Source organism: Cyprinus carpio, chromosome A9 (genome assembly GCF_018340385.1).
Source record: "Cyprinus carpio isolate SPL01 chromosome A9, ASM1834038v1, whole genome shotgun sequence".
NCBI lineage: Eukaryota > Metazoa > Chordata > Actinopteri > Cypriniformes > Cyprinidae > Cyprinus > Cyprinus carpio.
This window is the reverse complement of record NC_056580.1, coordinates 14,885,970-14,896,458: the sequence shown is the minus strand read 5'-3', so window position 1 is coordinate 14,896,458 and position 10,489 is coordinate 14,885,970. Positions and strand designations below refer to the sequence as shown.

Sequence of the window (10,489 nt, the reverse complement as noted above, 5' to 3'; positions counted from 1 at the left end):
GAATTGTGTGTTTGTGTATATGTGCCTTTTCCCTCCCTTCCCACCTCCTCTGCACTTGAGTTGTATGCCATCTTCCTCCTCCGCCTCCTCAAAATGCCCACGATAGCAAGCTGATGGCATAATCAGGGCCTGTCCTGGCTGGGTGTGTTTAAATAAAATAAAAATTGACAAAATATATCTTGGATTTTGAAGGGGCACAAATCTAGTAATACAGTCAAACCGAGTGGGAGAGAGCGGCGGGTGGAGGGGGGGGGGTCGAATAAGTGATCTTGGGCAAAGGAGGTAAGACAGGATATGAAAACAATGGACTCATTGTAGAGAGATGATAGAGGGATGAGAAGGAGATCAGTGGAACACAGCACCATCTACAGGCTGATACAGCACACCATCAGATGATCACAGTAAGACAGCCTGGAGCGGGTGAGATGACGTTTCTTTTTTATGAGTGGATATCAGATATGATTGGGAAGAATAAATGAATTCATTGTAGTGATACGGGTGAAATCGCTTTGATAAGAGATAGATTACATTGGTTTTAAAGTTGCAACATGAGAAAGAGTGAGTCACTTTGAAACCCTCTTGACCTGTTTCCACATAAAAGGCTTGGACAAACAAGAGAGAGGTGACCTATAGTGACAAAATGCATTCTTCTCTATTTCCTGCATTTTTACGGGCTTCACTTGAATTTCAAATGGAACAGTTGTATGAATGCCAGCTCCGACGCTTCCGCTCTGCTCCTAAGTCTCTCTTTCTGTTCTCCAGGTGACCGTTTTGTAGCCCCACCACCTTTCCTGTGCCAAAAATGCCAACTGTAACAACAAAGAGTGGCAGATGCCAAGGGAATGCCAGACGAATGACCTCCGTGAAGTCGGCCTACCAAAGAAAAGCAAATATTTACCCTGCGTGTTTGAACCCATGGCGCTGTGCCACGGCTGCCCCTCAGAGCACATACTGGGGCGATAGGCTTACTCGTCCTCCAACTTTACTCTCTGGGACCCTGGGTACACCCTGTATGACGCCAGATAAAGTCTTCTCGATTTTTCGACCATCACATCATAGAGTGGAACATATGAATATGAATATTCCAGGTTCAATACTAGTTAAGTTCAATCATAATTTTGATCATCACAAAAATGAATTGACTCATCTCTTTTTTTCTTGAAATGCAATATTCTGGTTTATACATAAAATTTAAAAAACAAAACAAAACAAAAAAACTCACTGTTGAAATAGTAAAGACACAAGATATAAAAAATATGCATGTTAATGTGATTTCAAGTGATTAAATTCTTTCTGTGTAAATTTTGATTTAATTATAAACCCTATAATGCTGTAAAAAAAAAAATAATTTAAAGAAATACATAGCTGAAACAATATATATGTTTTAAGAGAAAAAAAAATCATCTAAGTGCTTTTATAAAATAAGCTTCACATTTCTGCTTTTAAACTCTAAAAATTGTCCCTATTCACTTCTCTTGTAAGTGTCTACCTCATTTTTGTGATAATCAACCTTATGCCAAAATGGAGCTTAACTTGTACTGAACCCAGAATATTCCTTTATTTCTCTTTTTCTTGTTTTTCTTTTGTTCGATAAAAATTATTATCATTATTATTTTATTTTATTTTTTTTATTTTTTTTTTAAGTCTTCTTATTACCAGTGCTGACTTTTATTCCATTCAGGTCCTGCACATCCCAGAGCTCAGCCACCCTGAGACCAATGTCTCCTTACAGAACACTGACTTCAAAGTCCATTTTGGAAGGAATGATCTGAAGAATGCGAACCGGTCTCTGATAACCAACAGAGCAGTCGGGATCAGTGGAGAAGCCACCAAATGAGATCTCCTGGGCATCAAACACACACAATACATAAAATATGTGCATATCATATTAATGTGCCGTTCTATTCTTCCGCTGAGGTGAAGCTGGTTGGAATATGCTGACTGTCTTGACTGTGCATGATTTACCCACCTGTCATCAGTGAACAATTTTACATGGAAAACATGTATTGGATCTAGTTTGCTCAACTCTTTGACTCAGACTCTCCGCTTGGAAGAGTTTGCAGGTCATACCAGGATGCAAAACTGCACATCTGACCCATCTATGTACTCCATGGCCCCATAACCCATTATCCTCCATCAGATTAGCATATCCACTCCAAGAAATGAGCTCTCAAATAAGCATGTTATCCATCAGGAGAACAACAACAACTGCAATGTTGTACAGACCTTAACCTGGGAAAAGAAAGTGTCTTGATGCTATGTGTCAGACTCAGCCAACGAGTAAAATAATAATAATAATAATAATGATAATAATAATAATAATAAAATAATAATAATAATAATAATTTCAGACTTCATCTGATAAAAGGGGCCAGAATAGGTGTGGCACAACCTATGTCTGTCTGCATTAGGGTATTGTCCTTTAATCTGACTCCCACCATGCTGGATTGTAATCCCCGTTTCCTGTAGGAGCAATCATCAACTACATGATGGGGAGGGGGAGGTTAAGAGGCAAAATGGAGATGCGAACAATGTGTTAAGCTCTGTCAAAAAAAGTGGGGAGGGGGGTTGCAGTGGATATGGAATCAATCACTAGTGCTACCGACTTTATGGCTCTACTAAGCTTGTTAAACTAGCAATACAGGTGATTTTTGTCTTTTTTTTAAGAACAGCAATCCAGGATGAAATGTTGGAAAAATTCTTCAATGGTAAACAAAAAGTAACTTTTTTCCTGAAATATTCCACATCGAGCTCCATGTCGAAAATGCGTGACTCCAGGAGTTGGCATGCGGCAGCGGTTCCAGCCTGCTCAGCCCACGCCATCTCTAAAGACCCTTAAACCGAAGCAAACGTTTCAGCAACATTTCCCTCCATTTTTGCTCTAACAGTGTGATGAGAGCAGGTTAAAGCTGTAAGCCATCAAAGTCTGCCGAGGAGCGTGCCCTGTTTGAAACTCATCTGGATCCCCCATAAACACTCAGCTGCTAATTGGCTGCACATGTGGCACTGAGTGCATTTTAGCATGCGTTAGTGTGTGTGTGCCACAGCGTGTTAGAATGTGAATGCGTGTGTTGGCATACAACATGGCTTATCAGTCTGATCAAAGACAGCCTTTCCTTAAACTGTCTGCAATATAAAAGGCACACAAAAGCAGGAATAGATTCATGGTAAATTTCTGATCCGGAGAGTAATTGGTACCTGTCTCAGAGATCTGGCTCTTTGATCGACACTCCTTTCCTCTCCCGTAGTTTAAATGTGGAAATATATTTATTGGTGGCTCCCCCACTTCCGAACATCACGCACCATCTGGGAAGGGTGCTAAAAGATGCTCGCCACCAAGCGTGCTCTCTGAGCTCACGAAACTGTCATCGCTGAGAAGAAATGTCACACAATTTAATTATAAATAAGGAAAAATTTTAAAAGGTTATAATTTTTATCATTATAACAGGACACTAACAAGCACATAATAAAAAAAAAAAATGAAAAGACAAAAATTACTTGCTTCAGATGATAGATAATCTATTGTTGCATGAGCATATATTTCTACTAGTGTTGTCAATAAAAAATAATGAATTTTAAAAATGATTGCATTCATTGCATGTAATTAATTGAAGGGGTAAGCATCTCTACCTCCTCTCCATGTGGTCTGATATATTTTATGTACATTGGGCAGATTTATATATATATATATATATATATATATATATATATATATATATATATAATATATATATATATATATATATATATATATATATACAAAGCAACCTACACAACATTCATGATACATATTTGAGTTGCATGCATTCCAATAGCTGGAGCTGTGCAAAGTATGGACTTACTTAAAGATGTACTTTAAGCTTGAATTTCTTCTGCATGCATTCCAATAGCTGGTATTTTGGAATTTATAAATGCATACATTTTCTTCAACGAGTTATTTTTTATATTATTAATTGAACAAGTTCAATAATAAATGAATAAGACATTCACAGCACTGTTTGCAGCGTCATTCAATTTCATGTAACAGAGAACATTTCTCCCAAAATAAATCTAGGGCATAACACAATAACATACAGGCTCATTATTCTATGAGCACTTATAACTAAAACATCTATCATACATTTGAGAGTGTGTTCAAGTACAATACATCCCTTCAGTAGATTCATAAAAGATTACGGACATGAAGAATTTGTAAATGCATCCTGTTTGAATGATTAATACAACGAAACTGCAGGCCACTTAAAAATAAGTGAGCCTTCTGAGGTCATGTGACTAACACGGTGTCTTACTGGGACAGGGTTGATGGAGTCATGACTTTTCACTCCAGTGCATCGCTGCATTGTCTGTCAGTTTGAACATGACTGAATGACGGCTATTTACGTGCCCTAAGGGACAGTATTGTATGGCAGGGGCCAGACCACAAGCACAGGGTCCACTGAATTAAAAGCCTGTCCAAAAGGGGATTTCTGCCACTGTAGAATCCTTTTAAAAACAACATCTATAAACTAATACTTGCCTCTAAATAAAGTCATAAACTGTTATGTTAGTAGGTTAAGAATATCCCTACAGGATAGTTTTGTTTTTGTTCAGGAATGATGTCTTGTAGCATTTCATAGAAAGTATATGCATTATATAATTATATAAACACACAAAATGTACAGTGAGCTGCATAAAACAATTTACCCCAAACCACCAAGTTGTTTAGATGTGCAATAACTAAAGGTAAAAAAAAAAAGAAGTAAAATAAAAAATCATTTGGAGCTTTTATGGTTGATGGGGCCAAATGCTACTCTAAACAGTCGGTCTTGTGAATGTAACATATCGCTGCATTAAATAACTGCTGGTGAGCAGGCAGTGTATTGACAACACACAGGCCAACACATCCGCAAATGTCACCTATAAGACCATAAGCCACTTTAGGGATTTTAATGATGCGATAGCTCACATATCATAATCAAACAGAGTCTGGATGTGATTACAAAAGAGCCAAAGGCCTCAAGAAATCCTTCTGTCCTCTCAATAACAAAAGGTTTGCTTTTTCTCCCGCTAGCTGGCCACGTTCTGTTTCACCACATACACAGCGCCTCAAAAAACATCTTTAATAGCCTTATCAGTCTGGTTGGAAAACACAGGCCCCCGATTCCTGCTCTGTACATCAGAAATGTTGCCCTTCAAATGCTTAGAGAGTCTGGAGTTATTTAGCTCTGGTCCCCAATTCCAGGCCCGTGCCAAACCCAGAGTAGCATTGGAGGATTGTGTTTAAGAGCTGGCACAGGATAGCTCGGATACTTGTGTGCAAAGACACTGCCAGAGGGAGGGTGCCAAGAGGGCCCATCTCATCTCCAAGCTGTAAGCAACTGGAAAGTTTCAACAATTGTGGCGTTACATTTTGTCTTGGACTGGGATATTTTGATGTTCTGCTTATTTGATTTCTTGCATTGAAATCACCTGAACAAAGCAAAATGTTCATCATTAATGCAAGTAATATTGAGTTGCAAATTGTGTACATTATAAGTAGAATAGAAAAGAAAAGAAAAACTCTGATATAACGATGTGCAAAAGTAGGCTATCATTAGCTAGCAACCAAAGACGACACAATCAACCTCAAAGCTCTGTCGCTGATTTCTACTGGAACATATCATTGCTTGATCTATATGCAAGTTCCATTACTTCCAATGTATATCAGATGGGGAGGAAATAAAACCAGGATTCGCAAGCTGGAGCACTGCATCCTATCCAGCTTTTTGCCAATGAGAGTCTACGATTCGGATGCAAGTGGTGGCGAAGCGGGGCTGTGAACCTCTCATTTGCAAGAGCGCAGAAGTGTGTGGCTTAGGAAAATGGCTGTAATAGCAAACATGTGTGCCATATGTAACATGTTAGTGAAGTTGGGGGGTCTTTTCAGAGTGGAAATCTTGATAGTTGCTGATAAGAGCCCTTTCTTAATTTAGTTGACTATACAGGAGGAAACTACAACATGTATATACAAGCACTAGACAGATGAAACAGGGGTGGGGGTTGCTCTATGATGATATTGCTTTTATACAACAGCCCACAATTGTTTGATATTTATTTTACAAAACAGTTAAATAAACATGAAGTTAAACATGAGTGGCTTACATGCTAATTATTAACAGTTACTTCCTTAGCTCCGCCAATAAAAATAAATAGTTTCAAACAAAACCCAACAGAACACAAGCAACACACAGTAGGTATGATTACTTTTGAACCAATCTGTTGGATGATTGAATGATTCGCTTTTAAGGACAGCCACTTGTTCCCTGGAAGAATCGGCATCTATGAATGAATCGGTTGAATGAATAATTCAGTGACTCATTTATAAATCCACTTGTTTCGTTCCTGAGTGAAACAGGGTTTTTGAATGAATCCATTTAATGAACGAGTCAATGATTCACTCAAAGACAGCCAGTTGATTCATTCCTGAATAGATCAGAGTTTTGAATGAATTGGCTGAATGAATGATTCAGTGACTAGTTTTGTTCCTGAAGGAATCAGTTCAAATAGGTTCAATAAATGACCAGGGCAGTCTTGCCGCCACCTGGCGAAAAAATAACTTGGGGCCCATTCTTCGTACATCACTTACTCAGTTAGCTGGATTTGATTGTTGAGGATTTGGCATGATCTTGGATTATTTGGTTCTTCGAAGCTCATCCTGGACTTGCTGTCATAGCAACAGGTCCGTAAGCTTATCCTGCTTGGGGGCAGCCTTATTTCATGTGAACAGGATTAGATTGTGGAACTGATATTTAAAATCTGTCCCAGCCACTGCTACTTTATTACAAGAGTACCCTACTAATCCAGGGACAATAATTTGAAATAACAATAATTAAAAAATGTATTTGAAAATAATATTATAATGTTGCGTAATCTAGACACAGACAGTTTTGCTTATTGAAAGATTTATTTGTGATAAAATAATTACTTTAGAATTGTATTAGAGTCTTATACAGTTAATTTGAGTCGTGCATTAATTTGAGTGGTGACAGCTATTATGGGAGTGGCTTGATGGAGCGCAGGAGATGCAGATAACTTGGTCTTGAAACTTTAACATAACAAATCTGCTTCAAAAGATAAAATTACATGAATTGCTAGTTACAACAATGAAATAAAAATGTAAAATACTATAAATCGTGAATATAAATAATTGAGAATCAAGTATAAAGTATAATAATAATAAATTTAATTAAAAAGTGCACATTTCATTTAACTTTTTCACTTGGCTGTTTCTTTAAAAAGGTCCAGAAATTTGTCAAGTTTTTCATCAGGTGTCTTTTTTAATTACGTTGCTGTCTTGCTGCCAGCCAATCGCTGCATTGCGGATCGTGGGTTCGCGTATCAATCTGACCTTTTCGGGGAACACGAGAACGCGCAGTAATCGTAGACATCTTAATCCTGATATTTTAATCAAATCCACAAATTTGTTTGAAGAACCAAATTAGCCAGAGATCAGTTATCATGATTAAAAGATCTGGCATCTTTCAAATCATCTCAGATGTATTAAGCAAGGTACGAAGAATGGTCCCCTGAAAAAGTCACCAAAACAACAATATATTTGAGAAAAGGACATTGCCTGACAAGATAGGAAATATAATTTAAAGCAAAGATTTGAAAAAAAAAAAAAGATGCTTTTATCTGTTTGAACAACGAATGAACTAGAAATTAGTTTAACACAGCGTAATCTGTGATAAAGTTAGAATTATTTAAAAAGTTCTGTAGCATTTATTGTTACAGAAGTGTTCATCCAGATGCGAGATGGTTATGTGACGTCTTTAGAGGGTATTAATGCAGTTTAGGCCAGTTTTCTCTCACACAAGCTGCAACTAATATGATTATGAAAGCTACATAGGCAACTTAAATAAGTGAATAATTCAAAGAAAAGGCCTATTCTTTAACAATACTGATTTGCCAGAGTTACACAATCAGGAAAGGTTTGCCTTTATGCAAAATAAGATTTCATAAATAAAATGAACAAAATGATTTCAGATTTCATGCTCTGACTAAGGTAGCATTGATGTTTGACACTTTCGTTATTTATTTTATAGCTTTCCTAGGAAAACATGGTCTAAATTCTAAGAGGGTGACATAACCAAATACTTAAAAAGTGTGTATAATTGCTAACAATGTACACTTCATTTGATGTGAAAGAAGCAACGGTTGGAGGCTATATCCAAATGCAGGAATGTTTCACAGAACTGTACACTTTTCTTAGAAATGATACAGTAGCTCGTTCTGCGTCTTTCTCCGATCCATCCAATTTTTTTGTTTTGTTTGTTTTTATTATATAACTGACTATTCTCTTTAGTTATGCCTTTATAGATTCACAGTAGTATTGAAAATATATTGTTAATGTTGCCATGAATATAGCCATTGTTGCTGATATGGCATTAAAACAAATAAATAAATATACATTTAAAGTAAATTTATTTTATTGTGTTCTTTAAATTACATTGGTTGCATATGGTATAGAAGAATGGAGAAATAAAGTCAGTTTTGTGATTAATATTGGCTGCATTTTTCAGCATTTCAAGAACTGATCATGTTCTATAATTGTAAATGATAAACAAAACTGATAATTGAAAATAAAAAAGTCCTAAAATAGTTTTAATTATAATTAGACAAATATTAAAAAATATTGTATTATTTTGAACATTTAATGTGTAAATATATTCATGATTTCAATGTTATCTGTGAATAAAACACATATCTGTGGGATTTTTTTATTTATTTATTTTTATAATTTATTCACAGCGTATATACAAGTACGGGATAGGTCAACAGTCAATTCAGTGAAGTTCAGAACCCTATAAGTAAATAAGAACCTCAGTGTCACATTCATCCTTTGAATTTCATTGTAACTTCAGACTTGCTGTTTATTGTCAGTTTCTCAGCAGTAGCAGCTCTAAACTAACATGGTTCATTGTTTGTTCATCTACAACTTGAAGCCTCCATTCTTCAGAAGAGAGAGAGGTGGGTGGGGGGGAGGGATGCCACAAGGACACCAGCATGTTGGTTTGAACAGATTTGTGCTATTGCTAAGAGACCACTGGTCGAAGCCAAAACCCCTTCCTTCCTTCCGACCAGCCTTAGCAGAGAACAGCTTAAGCTGCAATGAATTAAGAAAATGAGAACCGGAAAATTGCACTTTTAATTTTCTGACCTTGTTCCATTTCCTGCACTAATGTCCAAGCGCTCTGGGGATCTAGGTAGCTATTTTGCTTTTTTGTTTTTTTTGTATTTTAATATACAACATTTCAAAATGTATTTGCTATTTGGAGTATTGAGCCTTACAATAAACATTTTGTTTTCAGTTTGGATCGATGTGTCTGGGTTTCCTCTGATCACGGGGTTTCCAGCAGAGAAAGGAGAAGAAGAAGTGGCTCAAATAAAAACTTGAGGAACATCATGGAGATTTTGGCAGATTTGTGATCACCATAACAATATGATTTTAATGTGGCAGAGTATCCCCATGGGCTATTATAGCCTGTAGTAAAACCCCGTTGAGCTGTTCAAAAAGTGAAAGTATATGCCAAAGCAAAGTTCTCAGAAATCACACAAACAGATATTTGATCAAAATGGGTGATTTTTATCAGAGGTGGAAATAGAAATCTGTCCCTTTTTACATCCATGTTATTCTCATGAGTCCCGTTTCAATTATTTTCCAAAGTCCATTTGTTCAGAGGATTTTGGGGTGACTGAAAGGTGTGTTTTGTGAAAATGTATGAGACCGATATTGCTCAAAGGAATCTTAAATTGGACAAGTTTAACTGGCTCTCCAGCGTGGTTCTTAGTGAGAACATACATTGCTTGAATCACCATTAGTCAACAGCTGGCTTACTGCATTTAAACCAACCGAACGGAGGTCTCATGAGAAAATGAAGCTGTGTCAACACCAGCAGTCACATGCAGTACTAAGTGATGATATTCTATGACTGTGGGGTATATGGATGCCTTATTAATTACAATACTTTTCATCATAGCTTTACTTTTGTATTCAAACACATTTTTGAGCAGTCCTGGTTTGTTTGCACTGTGGAATCCTCCCTGGAAAAGCAAGTCAGTACCCCTTGCAGAACAAGAACTTATTTGATTTTTAAGTGAGAGTGTTGATGTTAAGCTGGCTCTTTATTTGCAGCGTACTATTTAATGTAGTGTGTGAAAAAGAAAAGGGGAATACTGCATAACTGTCTTGCGTTAGTGTTTGGATGCAAGCCACTCTGTTTTTGCTCCATGCAGAGATTCATCGCGCCCTCAAGGAGCCTTTTTTTAGAGTACAGATGCATCTCATCTGCTGGGTCTTAGAAGCCATGCCACATGGAAGGACACAAATTTGTTTTTAAGTAGGAATTTAAATACACACATAAAGAAAAAGTCTCTCAGTGCCTTGGCCTTACAACACAAACTTTGCAGATTTCATTCGTCTATTTTATTGAAGTGCTCAAAAAAAAAAAATGCCGTTTCAAGTCATGCA

At 36.9% G+C, this 10,489-nt stretch overlaps 1 long non-coding RNA gene across 1 annotated transcript; it reads left to right on the top strand.

Annotated features, from left to right (window-relative positions):
* Positions 1-265: 265 nt before the first annotated feature.
* On the top strand, positions 266-2,564 carry LOC109095514. The gene is made up of 3 exons (XR_006160817.1): positions 266-420; positions 763-1,010; positions 1,682-2,564. It is a non-coding gene; the product is annotated as an uncharacterized LOC109095514 (long non-coding RNA).
* Positions 2,565-10,489: the final 7,925 nt, after the last annotated feature.